Source organism: Anas platyrhynchos, chromosome 2 (assembly GCF_047663525.1).
Source record: "Anas platyrhynchos isolate ZD024472 breed Pekin duck chromosome 2, IASCAAS_PekinDuck_T2T, whole genome shotgun sequence".
NCBI classification, from domain to species: domain Eukaryota; kingdom Metazoa; phylum Chordata; class Aves; order Anseriformes; family Anatidae; genus Anas; species Anas platyrhynchos.
In genome coordinates, this window is record NC_092588.1 from 49,363,000 (window position 1) to 49,379,291 (window position 16,292).

At 39.6% G+C, this 16,292-nt stretch overlaps 1 long non-coding RNA gene across 1 annotated transcript; it reads left to right on the forward strand.

The window, feature by feature from the left end:
* Positions 1-252: 252 nt before the first annotated feature.
* On the forward strand, positions 253-6,938 carry LOC106015032 (uncharacterized). Its single transcript, XR_011807199.1, has 4 exons — positions 253-510; positions 1,665-1,754; positions 6,663-6,798; positions 6,884-6,938. It is a non-coding gene; the product is annotated as an uncharacterized lncRNA (long non-coding RNA).
* The last annotated feature ends 9,354 nt before the right edge of the window (positions 6,939-16,292 follow it).

Here is a 16,292-nt window from a genome sequence, read left to right on the forward strand (position 1 = left end):
TTGAACTCCAGAATTGCCTTGAGTATCACAGAGAAGGTGGTTCTGTGCTGAGTTGGCTGCTGTTTAGCTGGGGTGGCTGATAAGACAGTCGCAGGTAGCATATGTACTTAGTGGGTGTAATCATTGCATTTAATGACAGTGCTGTGGGGAGATACAACTTTGGGGGAGATCATCTTTAGGAAGAGACCTGAGAGGCAATAAATGAATGTTTACTGGTTGATCCTCTAACAAGTCACTGGAAGTTGTGACAGCCGGCTCCATGGGCAGGGATTTACTCTTGGTGCTGAATGAGAGATGAAGAAGGAACAGGTGGTGAAATCCACCTGTGCTGAAACCACCGACAGCTGAAGCAGCAGAAAAGGAGTGTGTGTCAGTGGAGAGAGGCAAAGAGAGAGCTGAGATTGTTAAAGAAGAGAAAATGATCGTTACAGATGTTGTCTGAATAAGCATCACATGAGGTTTTTCATTTGATCAGGAAAGGCAGAGCTGAAGAAAAGGTCTGGAAATCAGGTACAGTTAAGTCTCCACTTGAATTTGTGGATGCAAGATCAAGATCTTAATGGTTTCTATATGAAATAGGTTGTTAATCTTGCTTATGATATGCATCTGGTCATTTCCATTAGGAAATGAGAATTTGGCTTAAATTGATACATTTAGGGATATGTATTTTTTATCCAAATCTTGATGTTTCTGAAGTTCCATTTTAACAACCTTTCATATTCAATCAAAATGATTTGTTGCGGGTAAAGTAAAATGAAACAACCCTATTATTAACTTTTACTAAACAGTCTTGCTTACTCTGTTTCCAGGATATACAAGTTCTGTTAGTTGTTTTCAAGTGTTTTGGATCATTTATTTGTATGTATAATATTAGAGACAGGACTGAAGGGAAACCAGATGCAAAATGCAGGACGTTTTGTGAAACCATGTAATTGATTGCAGAGAAAAACCTATCTTTTCCTTCACAATTATTATTTATTGGCCTGGATTTTGTAAGCTGTCTCAGAGGACTGACTGCTTTTTTGAAAAAAGGGAATAAAGTTTGGCTAGATGGGTGGCTTTTACCTGCAGGATAGACCTGGTCCCCTTCTGGGAATGTAGTGAACTATTATTGATGATGGCATTTGCAGGCCATAACTCTCTGTAAGACTTTAACAGTGACAGTTTACCTGTAAGTAAGTACCAAAGTGCCCACAGGTTAAATCCATCTTCAGGAGAAAAGCAGTATTCTTGCTAAGTATACCTCCCTGTATCAGAACCAAGGTATCCTCATATTATTGCAAGGTAGGATGGGTACAGATAGCCTATGAATTTCAGAAATAATAGGTACTCTCTTTTTAGATGAGCCTTGTGAAATGTTGCAGCACGGTGAAGCAGTATGGTAACTTTATTGGAGCTGATGAGCTGCAGCACAATTGCTCTTGCACTATTTAAAAATGGGATTAAACAAGTTGCGTATGAACCCAAAAGGGAGATAGTTAATCCAAATTAGGAAACAGCATCAAACCAAGAGTTTTCCAGCGAGCATTTCAGTGATATTCACAGAAAACTTTTCCCAGAAATGCTGTCTTATTAATCACCACTGTAAAGGAACAATAGTAACTTCCCATAGCATATTGCTGGCACAGACTTAATACGTTCTAATCTCATAATACTATGCACAGCCCGTCTTCATTTTGGACCTGTTATGCCCACTGGGGGAGAGGGTGAGGACAAGCAAAGAATGGGATATTAATGACTTTCCCATCGCACCTGTAAGTATGCTTTGAAACAAAGCACTTGAAAAATTACATCAGTGTCTTACAATAAAGATAAAAACATCTCTATCTTAATTTACCAAAAAATGTGTAGAGCAAGTGCTTTTATTGGTATCAAATCTGTAAGTGTCCACATTTTTGATACTACTCAGTGCTCATAGCAAGAAATGTGGGACCAAGGCACTAACCTATAAAACAGTAGTTAACTTTTCCAGGTAGAAGAAGAGAATGTATTTTTGAAATGGGTGGTAAGATTAATAACTAGAAAAGTACTTGTAACTGGGTCTGGTTGGAATGGTGTTACTTTTCCTCATGGGACCTGTTCTTTCTCCTCCCCCACCGACCCCCCCCCCCTTCTTTTCTTCACTTATTAAGCTATCTTTATTCTGACCCACAAATTTCCTTGCCATTGCTCTTCCTCTTCTCTCCCCCACACTGAACCATTGCCTAGGAGCAGCTGTGCTACCTCTACGATCTTAAATGTTCTCAGTGCAAAAAGAAGCCTTTGAGGAGACAACAGTACTTCCTTTAGCATTTTTGTCTTTATGCAAAAGATTATATCTCTGAGGTGCATCATCTATCCTGAACTGTCAGTTACTGAATTCGGAAAAAACCTTTCAGGTATGGGTAGGCTGTATCGCTTCATTTGAGAAATGAATTTTAATGGATAGCTTCCCTACGGCCTCTCTAGCTCTCACTTGCCAATTTAAACTTATCCAACTGAATTCAAGACACAGTCTATCTAAACAGGCTCTGGAGCCATGCTTGTAACTGGAATATCAGCACAGGTTCCCAGTGGGGATTGCTGCAAGCCCGTCATGTATGTTTAATCGTCTCACTTTCCTACAGACCAGAAGTGGGTGCTGCAGAGTGCTTTATCTTGCCACACGTAAAATGTCAACATACTTCAGGATGCAGGCCATGCCCAGTTCTGTGCTTGCTTTGCATATACTCAGTGCATTGTTCAATTTGTCCAGGTGCCTACGACAATTACCTATATAAAAGCCTATCTTCAATAAAGCAGTGATGGCAACGTCAGGTGAATTATTATGAAAATCTTATGCAACCTGTTAAGACTCTGTTCTGGTGGATTACTTTCAAACTAAAGACAGCATTAGATTTGATTTCTTTATGAATTTAACATCCCACTGAATCAAAAATCTGTCATTTTTGGACCTCTGAACATGGGGCTTCTGATTCTGTTCTACTGCAAACTGCACAGACAACTCTCATTACACCACCGGTTATTTAAAAAAGCAAATTTTAACAGGGTCATTAAAAAAGTGAACTACTTTTATGGAAAAAGCCATCAAACAGTTTATATGTTATGAAGAAACAGAAATATTACATAGTACCTGCATGTTCCATACGTAATAATCTGGCTCTTTTATAAAAAACACTGGAACCAATGTTTTTTATGTTTAAATTACTATGTCCTGTGAATACTAGAAATAATACTCAAAAAGTTTTATAATAACCTTCTCACTACCACATTTCAACACAGTCATGGTGAGCTTTAATAGCTTTGCCATGTCTTAAAATTTGAGAATCAAACCAAACTTTATTTAAATTGCATTTTGTCTGGTGAACAATTCCTTAGGAAGGCCCCGATTTCAGAAAGCACATAAACATCGTCCTCCATGCCTGTCATCAGAGGACCTACCCTTTATCTGTTAACTCAGGTCTAGTCACAAGATTTTTGAAGTTCTTACCAAAGTGAGAGTTTTCCAGATACAGCCTTGTTTCTGGTATTAGGAACATAATACTTGAAGAGAATTTCTTGCGTATGGAGCAGAATGAATGGATCTATGGTATGGAAGGAAAACCAAGCATAATAATAATAAAGTATTAATTTGTTGTCCAGTGTTTGAGGACTTCTGGGAAGACAAGTACTGTTTCACATTTACCAAGTGCAAATATAAAACCAGCTATGCACCCGGGGTGTCAGAGTTCTACATTCAACCCTTGATACAGTACAGAATAGGAGGACAATTGCAACCTCAAGATCAAAATTGAACTCATATTTCAGTTTCAATTTTTTTTTTTCCAAATTTTCAGTGTGATATTGGCTAGAAAGCTATATGTTGACTGGCAGAATCTCTTCTTCTGGTAGAAAAAGGTGGCTGAGGTGCCCCTATGCCTTCTACCACATCACAGGATGCGGGATCCTACCAAGATCCTCTCAAGGATGTCATCTCAGGATACACCCAAATGTTCTTCGCTGCACTACCTCTCTTTGAAAACTTTTGTCATCAAAATGACAAACCTGTCCTGAAACATCTTATCCTTTTGAATATTATTCAGTGAGGTGCTCTCTTCCATTTACATCTGAAGGTTGCTAGACAAGCAAATGTCTTGCTACCTTGTATGTTGTATCTAGGAATGGTCAATTAGTGTTTGGCCAAAAACTGTTACAACTAATTCATGTTCTGCCATAAACTCTGAAGTTTATGCTTTTGGTCTTCAAATTTAATGTTGTTCAATTTAACACGAAATAAAAAGTAGTGTTTTATTAACACTACTTTTTTATTATTTATGAGGTCTGCTCTGAAATGGCTGCTGTCTGTGGGAAAAGCTCAATTTTTCAGCATGTTGCTTCAGTCCTCTCAGTTGCATGACTGAAGTCAATTTTTGGTACTCATGTAGAGCTTCAGAAACAAGATGTGTTACTCTGATAGCATTTAGTAACATCCACTTTCCTCTTAGTACCTGTGACTTTGTGACAAAGGCCTGTTTCCACATTCTGAATAAATTGAAAACTTTAATATGAATATTATTTGTTAGGAATAAATGAAGGTTACAATACTCAAAATTGTGCAAGCAATATGTGAAAATAATTACAGTGAATAGCAATAGGTACAACACTACAATATAGCTAAATAATACACCAACAATGTAGTCTTCTCCTGAGGTTATACACAAAAATTGTTACTTTTATTTTAACATTAGCACTTCAGTCCTCTCAGTTTTCAGCAAATGTAATGTCCATTTTTTTTTCTTTGAAAGAACTTTCTTTAACATTCTTTAAAACCGTCCATTATTTAATGTTTTGTAAATATTAAATAATATTGTAAATATTTAATGTAATGTAAATTATTTAATCCAACCTAATCTTTGTGAATATTACTTGCTGAGGTATGGATCCCCAACAGGTAGGATTTTAAGAATTTAGTAATGATAAGGACAGTCATGGCTGCTAGAATGAAAAAGCCAGCTCTCCATGAAGCCACTCATAACAGAAGATGTCAATTAAGACAATTAAGTTATGGGAAACAGACTTTGGAAGTACCTGTTTGAATTTGAGACAATTTATTTTCTTTCCTTAAGTGAATTGTGTACTGGTGAGAAAAACCTGCAAATCTGCTCACTCTGTCATATTAGCACATATTTTATTGGAACATACCTTAATATCAGTTTAGTGAAATACTTTTATTTTCTATAATATAAATTACGATTACTCTTAATCATGTTATCTAGTCATGCTTAATGAGCTTTGCAGAGTTTTTAGGATGTCGGATTGTTAAGGGCTGGAAGCATTTTACAGCAAAACCTTTAAAGAAATACATAATAGTTACCTTTTTTCAAAGCTGAAGAGCCTTCATCTCATTTTGTATGAAAGCACCCTATTCACATCATTTTTCACCAACCTTTTTCTCTATTTCATTTAACCACAATGTGTATCATGAAAACAATTGTGCTTGGTTTTCAGTGAGCAAGAACACTTCTTAGTGGTGTAAGGAAGTTTTCTGCTTCTTTTTCTAATAGTTTGTAAAATGTTCTTCCCCACTGTTGAACAGGGACCTACATACGGATTTCAGTTTACTCTAAAAGTTCTATTCCTGAGTCATAGTACTAATTTAGAACCCATCATCTAGAACCCAATGTGCATTTGCAGCTCAGAAAGCCAGCCATATCTTGGGCTGCATCAAAAGAACTGTTGCCAGCAGGTTGAGGGAGGTGATTCTTCCCCTCTATTCTGCTCTCGTGAGACCCCACCTGGAGTACTGCATTCAGCTTTGGGTCCCACAGCACAAGAAGGACATGTACCTACTAGACCAAGTCCAGAGGAAGGCCACAAAGATGATTAAGGATCTGGAGCACCTCCCCTACAAAGACAGGCTGAGGGAACTGGGGTTGTTCAGCCTGGAGAAGAGAAGGCTCCAGGCAGACCTTATAGCAGCCTTCCAGTACCTAAAGGGAGCCTGCAGGAAAGCTGGGGAGGGACTCTTTGTCAGGGAGTGGAGTGATAGGACAAGGGGGAATGGTTTTAAACTAAAAGATTTAAATGAGATATAAGGAAGAAATTCTTCACTCAGAGTGTCTCACCACACTGGACCACGTTGCCCAGAGAAGCTGTGGATGCCCCATCCCTGGAAGTGTTCAAGGCTAGGCTGGATGGGGCTTTGGGCAACCTTGCCTGGTGGGAGGTGTCCCTGCCCATGGCAGTGGGGCTGGAACCAGGTAGTCTTTAAGATCCCTTCCAACCCAAACCATTCCGTGATTCTGTGATTCTATGTTCTATCTATCCAGGAATATTTTTCTCATGTGCTGTACTTGGCCCTCATCACCATTGAATTCCACCTGCCTTTTTGTCTCTGGCCACTCAGTAGAATGAGATCCTCCTCAACTACTCTCAGTCAGGTTTTGACTATCCTGAATACCTTTGTATCACCAGGAAACTGTGTCACTTTTCTACTCATCTTTGTGTTCAGACCATTCAGCAAAACTGAATCCTCAGTATGGGAAAAAGCACTCAGTAATTGAACACTGAACTATTTTTGGTCAAGAGTATTTATTGTTGAATCTTCCGCTTATTGGAAGTCAGACATTTTTGGAATAGAGAGATACAGTAAGAATCATAGAGTATACTCAGATCCTTTCCTTTCCTGTATCTTTTGGATTGAGGGAGCAGAACTGGAACACAGTATGCTGGCTGCTCGGGAAGTGCGCTGAGATTTCTCCTACAGACTTAGATTCTAATTTCATTTCTAATTTGGAATGGCTCCCAGTGCTCTGCAAGGCCTGTCTAAATGACTAGAAGGTAAGTCTTTAAAATAATAAACCAAATTAGAGATTTAATAGTCAAAGATGTTAACTTTGAAATGACAGCTGTGATTTCTCCTTAGAGGCATTGCATAGGATATTGTCTTCATCACAGTGAAAAGGAAATTACCAAGGTAACTCACTGCATTCCTGGAAGCTTTAATGAATACTTAGCCAATTTTGCCTTTGAACTGTGGCATGAAAGCAGTCTTTGCAGCAACCCCTTCACCTATATAATAATAATTGGTAGCTATATTTGGAACAGGCTGAATGTGTTTCATAGTTGAGGAAAGCCACAGAGGTGTCTGTTCTGAGATCAGGAATTTTTATTCCCACAGCATCCTGATTACAGACAAATTTCTTTCTTCTCTTGTAGGCAAGTGTCTTCTTTCCCTAAGGAATAATTTACATGCCAAGTAAGTGCAAGTCTGATGGTGTATTCTGGCCAATCTGCGTAATCATGTGTGTTGTAAGTAAACATGTCCTCCTGATCTGAATTTGTCCCATGGCTGGAGAGGATCAATGATAGCTTGGAAATCAGAATGCTCAAGTTCCTAGCTCCCAGCTGCACCCTTGCATTGCTCAGCCAGATGTCAAATTGCACAAGATCGGGAACTCAAGGTTTTTTGCATGACAGAGTGATGAATTTGTGAGACAGAAAGGGGCTTTACACTAGGGCTTTTGTAGGATAAGCTTGCTTTTTTGTATAAGCTTGCTTTTGAGACAAACTGCAAAACTGTTCCCCTTACTATGTAATAGTTTGCACTGTGGAGTGGACTCAAAGCAACCAGCTGGATTGTGTCTGCATGAAGCTAAACTAGAATGTACGTTTCAGGAGTGAATATAATGTGCTCTGGCAATGAATAATTGTTCAGTTGTTTAGAGCTACAGTCCAATGTAAAATCCCTGAAACGCATAAAGAGTAGATGTTGGGTCCTCAGCACCAGCTGTTTCACCTTACAGATCTGCTTCTGTTATGTTGTGCTACTTGCTTATATCTGACATTTCCTCAGTGTTCAGAAGTTTGAAAGGAGCTGCTACTAAGCTAGTCTATTGTGTGAGTCACTTTCTGAGTTTTGGAGTAACTGGGAAGAGAACAGAGAGAAATTGAACAGATTGAATCAATCTGCACAGACTGCTTTCTCAACAAAAGCGACTGCATCTAGGTACTTCCTATAGATATGCACCAACACCCCTCTTTAGGGTAGATAAGGATACAAGCCAACATGATAATGAGTAAAGTTTTAAATACATTAGAAGATTAGTGACAATCATATAACTCAGTATTGTATCTCTTTCCTTTTTTTTTTTTTTTTTTTTCTTATTATCTACTTTCTGAAATAAATTCAAAAGGTATTTTTCCAATTTAGCTTGGAAGGACTGTGAGATATGAATTTGACAGCTTGCTCAGCCTTGTATTTTCTTTGTGATTTGATTCTTCATCTGTGAAACGGAAATAATACCTTACAAAGGTGTCATGAAGGTAAATTTAGTAAATGTATTGTGAAGCTCTCAGATGTGCCAATAGAACCCCTGGCTCATCTCTCTCTCCGCTATCAGATTTGCTTTTTTATCAATTTTCCCTCACTAATATTAAACAGCCACTTTTCCTGTTATAATACTGACAGCTTACGGTAATTCTAATAATTTAAAATACTCTTTATTTAGTGTTTGTCAGATGGCCTTGTCTATCTTGTACTATCTCGTTCTACATGGATATTGCTTTAACAAGTCTCTGTTGTCTCTGCTGTCTGCCTGAATTTCTTTTGTGAAATGATGTATCTGACATACCTGACACTTTGTCCTTGACTGATCAATGAATCTGAGGACTAGAAATCATTTTATAATGTGTTTATAATGTGTTAAGAACTAGATTTTCAAACTGAAGTTCTCACTTTGCATCCAAGTTTTTTTCTGAAGCCTTCATGTAATTCAGACTACACAGGTACAGACTTTTCCTACTCTCACTTTTTATTGGGCTCATTGATCTGATTAGAGCCTACCTCTGCATACAGTTGAATCAGCAAAACTGGAAGTGCAGAAACTGCATAGATCTTGAGCTAGTTTTTCCACCAGAGAAATCATAAAGTACTATTGTGTCTCTTGTCAGACTGACAGTTTTAAAACTGTATTCAGAGTATTTTAGGGCTGAGACCTGGTGTGTACACTAATTTGTCTCATTTCAACCGTCTGAAAGAAGCTTCAGATTGCCTTTGGGCTAAAAAAGAAAAAAAAAAAAAAGAAAAAAAGGCTGTTTGTGTAGGAAGATTCTGCATAGCCAACAGAAAGTGACAGGAAACGGCCAAGGTGAAATTGTAAAGCAATTTCAAGTGGATAACTAACACCCTTAGGGAACCTTAAGTAGGGGTTCCTACTCTGGTGTAAAATGGACATTGTGTCAGAAGAAAAGTCTGTGAAGACCGAGAACTGGAATAAAAGCTTCTCCTTTCCTCTCAAATGAGATGCAGAAACAAAACAATACTTCTTGTATTTAATGTTTAAGGCCTCACTGAATGTGTATTTGGTAACTTCATTTTATTTTTCACACTTATTTTTAACACCTATTAAGTCGCACTTAATCCCTTGGCATTAACAAGGCGTGTTGCAAATAAGCAAAATATTTACTAATAGGATCCCAAATTAATCGCTGTTTGTTAAGTTAATTGAAAAAAAATCTTAAATAGAAAATTTAAAGATACTTATTTAGAAGATTAATTTGAAAACATATGTATCTAGAGCCATATATGTATGCTAAGCATTCTAACTCTTTGCCTCTTTCAAAGCTTTTTGGGAACATTCTGTGGTTGTGTATCTGACTCTACAATGGAGGTTTGGGGACTTCAGTTGTCCTTTAGAGTTACGCAAGTGTTTGTGCAATAGCTTCTCTTGATTTGCAGCGAATAGTACAATAAAGAATCACTCCACAGTGTATGCTTCAGCAACCTGAAGTCTCAAACCCCAAGATCAGATCCTACAAGCTCTGAGGTTGGCCTTTTTTTTTTTTTTTTTTATGAAGAAAAATTATACTCTGCTCTGTTGTCTTTTCGGGAACTTAACTCTCTCATATGTCTGCAAGCACACAGCTGCCTTTGACTGCCAGGACTGTCCTGTTGCCTGCTGGGTTTGCCATGATTTGTTCTGACATCCTGAAAGTGAAAATCCCTGTTTTCCAAGTATGCCATCTGTCAGCCTGGGACATTTTGCAGAGCATTGGTGGCTGCTGGAAGAGACTCAGTTTTCCAAGGTGGGACCCCACACTGGACTGATGAAACTGAGAAGATACATTAGAGCATAACAAGAGGGAGTCCTGCAGCAAATACAGCGAATCTCTCTCTCTCTGTTGTTTCTTTTTTTATGTCTCTTGTAAGCTGTGCCCTGCATATGTGAGATAGGCTTGCCTCCTAGTTGTCTCAGTAAATGAAACTCTCCTACATTTAAATCTTTCCTGTTAACCAGCACTAACCCTTTTGTGAGCTCTGAGACCACAACTTTATCCAATTTCTTGCATTTTTGGAACATGCTCTGTAAGGTTTTAGAAGAATGAAGCAGCTCTGTGGGATCCTGCCTTATATTCTAGGCTGGGGCAAACCTGTTCAGAAACTCCTGCTTTGGGCCTCCCTGTAGGCAGGCTGGATGCTTAAGGCAGAACTGAAGGCCTACATAATTCATTAAAGGAAAGGAGCGGCAAAGGAAGGAGAGAAGCTGCCCATAACTGCTGGTGTCTTTCACTGCCTCATTTACTGAAGAAGTGCAGGGATGCTCAGATGTGAAGGTGGGGGAGCTCTGATGACTCCTTGCAGCAGCCCGGGCAGTTTGGTCTATCTTCAATATAAGTGAGCATGACAGGCAGTTGATGAGCTGGGGCTCACCCAAGCTTGAGGGGCATAGATTTTGTAAGAGTCCATCGTGAAGCTGGCTCCAGATCCAACCAAACATGCATCACACTCTGGAAGAGATCTCAAGAGCTGGCAACACTCAACATATGCAAAATCTTTGGCAGAGGACTTCAGGGAAAAGGTTGCCTCTCTTGCTGCTGGGAAGACAAACCATAACTTTTGATAAATAAATGTCACAAAAGATGAGCATCTGCAAGCAGGAGGTTTTGTCCTTCATCCGCTAAAGGGAAATGAGGTCTTATGGAAGGTAAATGAATATATCAAAATCTTCTCACAGCACACTCATCATTTTCATTTGTGTGAATGTATAGACACATCTTGCAGTTGTGTACTTCTCAATGTTTTAACAGGTTCAGAAAAATAGTTTGTCGTTACTTGGACTGTGAAAAATGGCAGCCTAAAGTAGAAACCTCTATATTGTCCACTACATCGAGAAGTTGGACTCAATGATCATTGTTAGTCCCTTCCAACTCTGGTTATTCTATGATTCTATACGGGATGAAGTTGAAACTGTGAGATTATAACACTCCATTTATGATGTCCAGGTAGACAAACTCAGAGCATGCAGTTTTGCTTACATAAATTAAATGGAAAGTGACACCTATGTCATTTCATACCAAAGAGCATTACGTTAAAAGTATGTTTAAGTTCTGTAGTCTACCACACAAACAGAATTTTTTTTTTTTCTTTTTTCATGATTTCTGGTGCAGTTCACTATGCTGTAGCAATGGCAAGCTTTGCTTCCAGAAGACCATAATAGGCAAGATCTCTGAAATAGAATATCATGTCATAGCGACCATGAAGTGGTTGAATTCAAAATTTACGGTGACAGAAGGAAAAGTGCCACCAAAACCTCATCCCTAGATATGGGGAAGGCGGACTTCAGGCTGCTCAGGGAACTAGTCAGCAAGGTCCCCTGGGAAGCTGCTCTTGAAGGCCTTGATGTCCAACAGTGCTGGTCACTCTTTAAGCGATGCCTCCTAGAAGCACAAGATCAGGCAATTCCTAAATATCGCAAGTCAGGCAGGCGGGGCAGGAGGCCGGCGTGGCTGACCAGGAACATTCTTATGGAGATTAGGCGGAAACAGAGAGTGTTTCGCTACTGGAAGGAGGGCCAGGTGACATGGAAAGAATACAGGGATGCTGTTCGTGTTTGTAGGAAGAAAATTCGTGTGGCTAAAGCACACCTAGAGTTGAAGCTGGCTGTGTCTGTGAGAGAAAATAAAAAGGGTTTTTTTAGATATGTGAATGGAAAAAGGAGAACTAAAGAATACATAGGGCCGCTCCTTGATAGGGAAGGTCTTCTCACAGACGATGACATAGGCAAAGCAGAGACGCTTAATGCCTTCTTTGCCTCTGTCTTCAATGCCGATGATGGGCTTCGGGACCCAGCGTGCCCTGAGCTGGAGGACCGGGATGGTGGGGATGACAAACTCCCAACCGACCCTGAACGTGTGCGGGATTTGCTACTCCACCTGGATCCCTACAAGTCCATGGGTCCGGATGGGATTCATCCCCGGGTGCTGAAAGAGCTGGCGGACGTCATCGCGGAACCTCTCTCAATTATTTTTCAACGATCCTGGGAGTCTGGAGAGGTCCCGGTAGACTGGAAGCTGGCAAATGTTGTGCAGATTTTCAAGAAGGGTCAGAAAGAAGACCCTAGCAATTACAGGCCTGTCAGTCTCACATCAGTGCCTGGTAAAATCATGGAGAAGATGGTTCTCGAACGTATTGAGGCGCACCTGGGGGACAAAGCAGTCATTGGTCCCAGCCAGCATGGGTTTGTGAAGGGTAGGTCCTGCCTAACTAACCTGATTTCCTTTTATGATAAGATCACCCGTATGGTGGACCAAGGGAAACCAGCTGATGTGATTTTTTTGGACTTCAGCAAGGCTTTTGACACGGTTTCCCATAGGATCCTACTGGACAAAATGTCCACCATACAGCTAAATAAAAACATCATACGATGGGTGAGCAATTGGCTAACGGGCAGGGCCCAAAGGGTCGTGGTGAATGGCGCTGCGTCAGGCTGGCGGGCGGTCACTAGTGGGGTCCCTCAAGGCTCCATTTTAGGGCCGGTACTTTTCAATATTTTTATAAACGATCTGGATGTAGGAATAGAAGGTATTTTGAGCAAGCTTGCCGATGACACCAAACTTGGAGGAGTTGTGGACTCGAATGAGGGTGGAAAGGCCTTGCAGAGGGATCTGGATAGGTTGGAGAGCTGGGCGATCGCCAACCGCATGAAGTTCAATAAGAGCAAGTGCCGGGTCCTGCACCTGGGACGGGGAAACCCTGGCTGCACGTACAGACTGGGCGATGAGACACTGGAGAGCAGCCTAGAAGAGAGGGATCTGGGGGTCGTGGTAGACAACAAGTTGAATATGAGCCAGCAGTGTGCCCTGGCAGCCAGGAGGGCCAACCGTGTCCTGGGGTGCATCAAGCACGGCATCGTTAGTAGGTCGAGGGAGGTGATTGTCCCGCTCTACTCTGCGCTGGTGCGACCTCACCTCGAGTACTGTGTGCAGTTCTGGGCACCACAGTATAAAAAGGACATGAAACTGTTGGAGAGTGTCCAGAGGAGGGCTACGAAGATGGTGAAAGGCCTGGAGGGGAAGACATACGAGGAACGGCTGAGGGTACTGGGCCTGTTCAGCCTGGAGAAGAGGAGGCTGAGGGGAGACCTCATCGCAGTCTACAACTTCCTCGTAAGGGGGTGTCGAGAGGCAGGAGACCTTTTCTCCATTAACACCAGCGACAGGACCCGCGGGAACGGGGTTAAGCTGAGGCAGGGGAAGTTTAGGCTTGACATCAGGAGGGGGTTCTTCACAGAGAGGGTGGTTGCACACTGGAACAGGCTCCCCAGGGAAGTGGTCACTGCACCGAGCCTGACTGAATTTAAGAAGAGATTGGACTGTGCGCTTAGTCACATGGTCTGAACTTGGGTAGACCTGTGCGGTGTCAAGAGTTGGACTTGATGATCCTTAAGGGTCCCTTCCAACTCAGGATATTCTATGATTCTATGATTCTATGTGTCTAGTAAAGTCTAGTAAAGAGTGACTCGTACTTTTCCAGTATTAAATATAAACTCTTGATTTCAAATATTTTTTAATGATAAGAAGATCTTACTGGGCTGGCCAGGAAGAAATTGTATTCCCAGAGAATGTTTAGCTTTTTATACAAAAATCAAATAGAGAACAAATCCCTATTTATCTTATCCCCTACAATGTAAAATATAGCCAGCATTCCCAAAGAGAGGGAAAGATAGCAATAAAAGAAGAGAGCAAAGAATATTGTGCATTGATTATTTCATGTTTACTTCTGCTTTCAGCCATGTTCAAACTGTGTTGACTGTTAAAGTCATGATACATGAAAATTCCCATTGTTAAGCATGAAAACAAAATAAAGAGCTCTTTCACTTACAGTATTTTAAATAAGTTTTAAAAGCAATAGGACTTTTCAGTATTGACATTAAGAGTTTTTTTTTTAAAGAGGATTCCCGAAAGAACTGTGAAACTCTCACTGTAACTTACCTTACATAAAGCTTTAAATATTCTTTTCTCAGGCATACACTTTCTACTGGCAAGTTCTTGTGGTTTAGCAGAGGCATAGTCAGGCATCTGGGATGTTTTTGGCTTTTCTTAGCTAAGATTTTAAAGATATAGGGAATTAACTATTCCACCATTCATACTTCTGCTTTATGAAGGCTGTATCTCTTTACACAGTAACATCTACTGTCCTCTCCTTAATATTATTGTTTCATAAGTCAGATGCCATTCGTCATGAATACTTCTTAGCCTTAATGATGGAAATTTCAGACCCACAAAGATGCTGTACTAGAAATACTGTTTTACCTGAAACAGTAAAATGAATATAATTCCTACAGAGAAGATAAATCAACATCCACAGAAAAGTGTTAGGACAGTTTAAAAGCTTTTATTTGTTAATAAAATACCCAATGGTCAATGTTGTCCTCTTAGTACATGGGTTACCAGGGAAAATTATTCATAGTTTATCTCCTGTTTCTTAGCTCTGTGCCTTCCTATTTTCTCCAGTGAGAGGCTGGTATTTCAGCAGGACTGAAGAAATCATGTTTATTCCTGTGCTGGCAAAATGTAGTGTTGTACATACAAACAGTAGTATGTACTACTGTATTTATAAAAGGTTATTTTATGTAACCTTTGTCAAATTTATTTGTTTCCAGGCTTCTAAAGCCACCCTTCACCCTCCACCTTTTTTTTTTTTTTTTTTTTTTTTCCTGAATAAGACCAAACCTCATGGTTCCCTTATCCATTTAAAGTTCCTTAAAACCCGCTATTATTTTGGACAACAATGATAATGTTTACCACAATTTCAGCTGGTAGTAACTGTGAGCTACCTGCCTCATTTTTCCATGCACAGTATGTGTAAGAATTCTTCTTGGTTGGCATCTTACAAACTTGGTAGTATTGCTGATATACAATTCTCTTCTGTATACTCATATATTATTTCCTGTTGGATCAAGCCACACAAGTAAAAGTGTATGGTTGCATTATAGATAGTTGCTGTAAGCAAAATCTGTTTTTAGAATTGGAGTTTCGAGCAATCAGCTTCTCTTTCTTCCCCAGTCCCCCTGCTTCACCTGTACACTCTTTAGGCAGAAAACATATAAAAAGAAAAATTAAGGAATTTTATATGTGCTGGAGGAAACACAAGACAAGATCTGTCTAGAGACAGATGATTTTCTAGAATGAGAAAGTTAATGTTGTACAGCAAGGTATCCTGGAACATATGACATGCTATTATAATAAGACATTTAATGCAAATAATCAATGCAGGAAGAATGGGGCGTGTTGACTTGCTCCTGATTGTGGAAGGCACAACAAATTCCATTAAAATAAATAGAGAAGAGATTATTAGATTATTTGGAATGCTAATGGTTGCTGTAGAGAGATAATATTTAAATTATATTCTCCTAGCTAATTATCCCTTGTATACATTTCCTTTACAAGATACTTAAGCTCCTACTGATATAAGAAATTACAGCATCATTAATTGTTATGGAGAGGGCTCCTAAATCAAGTACTAGAATATAAAATTCACAGGAAATCACAGCAGGTTTATGTGGTTCACAGATCCAACATCTGTGATAAAACTCTGATAGCTTTTACTATTATTTAGTAAGTTTTAAATTCTTCAACCTCACGTTTGCATTGCTCAACAACTTCCTTGAAGGCAAAAAAAAAAAATAGGGCTGTGTCAAAATTGCTGTGTTGGAGTCAGAAGTCTCTTATCCCATAGCTGGCTGGCAGGTTACCTAAATCTTTGTTCCTCTCTAGTCCCTGTTAAGAACACATCTTGCATTAAAAATGTTTTTTGTTAGTTATATATATATATATATTTTGTTTGTTTGTTTGTTTGTTTGTTTAGTTATCTTTTAGAGAGAACAATGTTTTATTTCAAATCTCCTTGGGAAAAAAAAAAAAAAAAAAAAGCTTTGGTTTTAAGATTTGACGTGACATGAAAATCTCGCTTAGGAATGGAGAAAGGAAATTCTGGCAGTTCCTAGGGTGAACAGAGCAAATACAATAGCTTAAAAAAGAGTTTCATGAAAGAA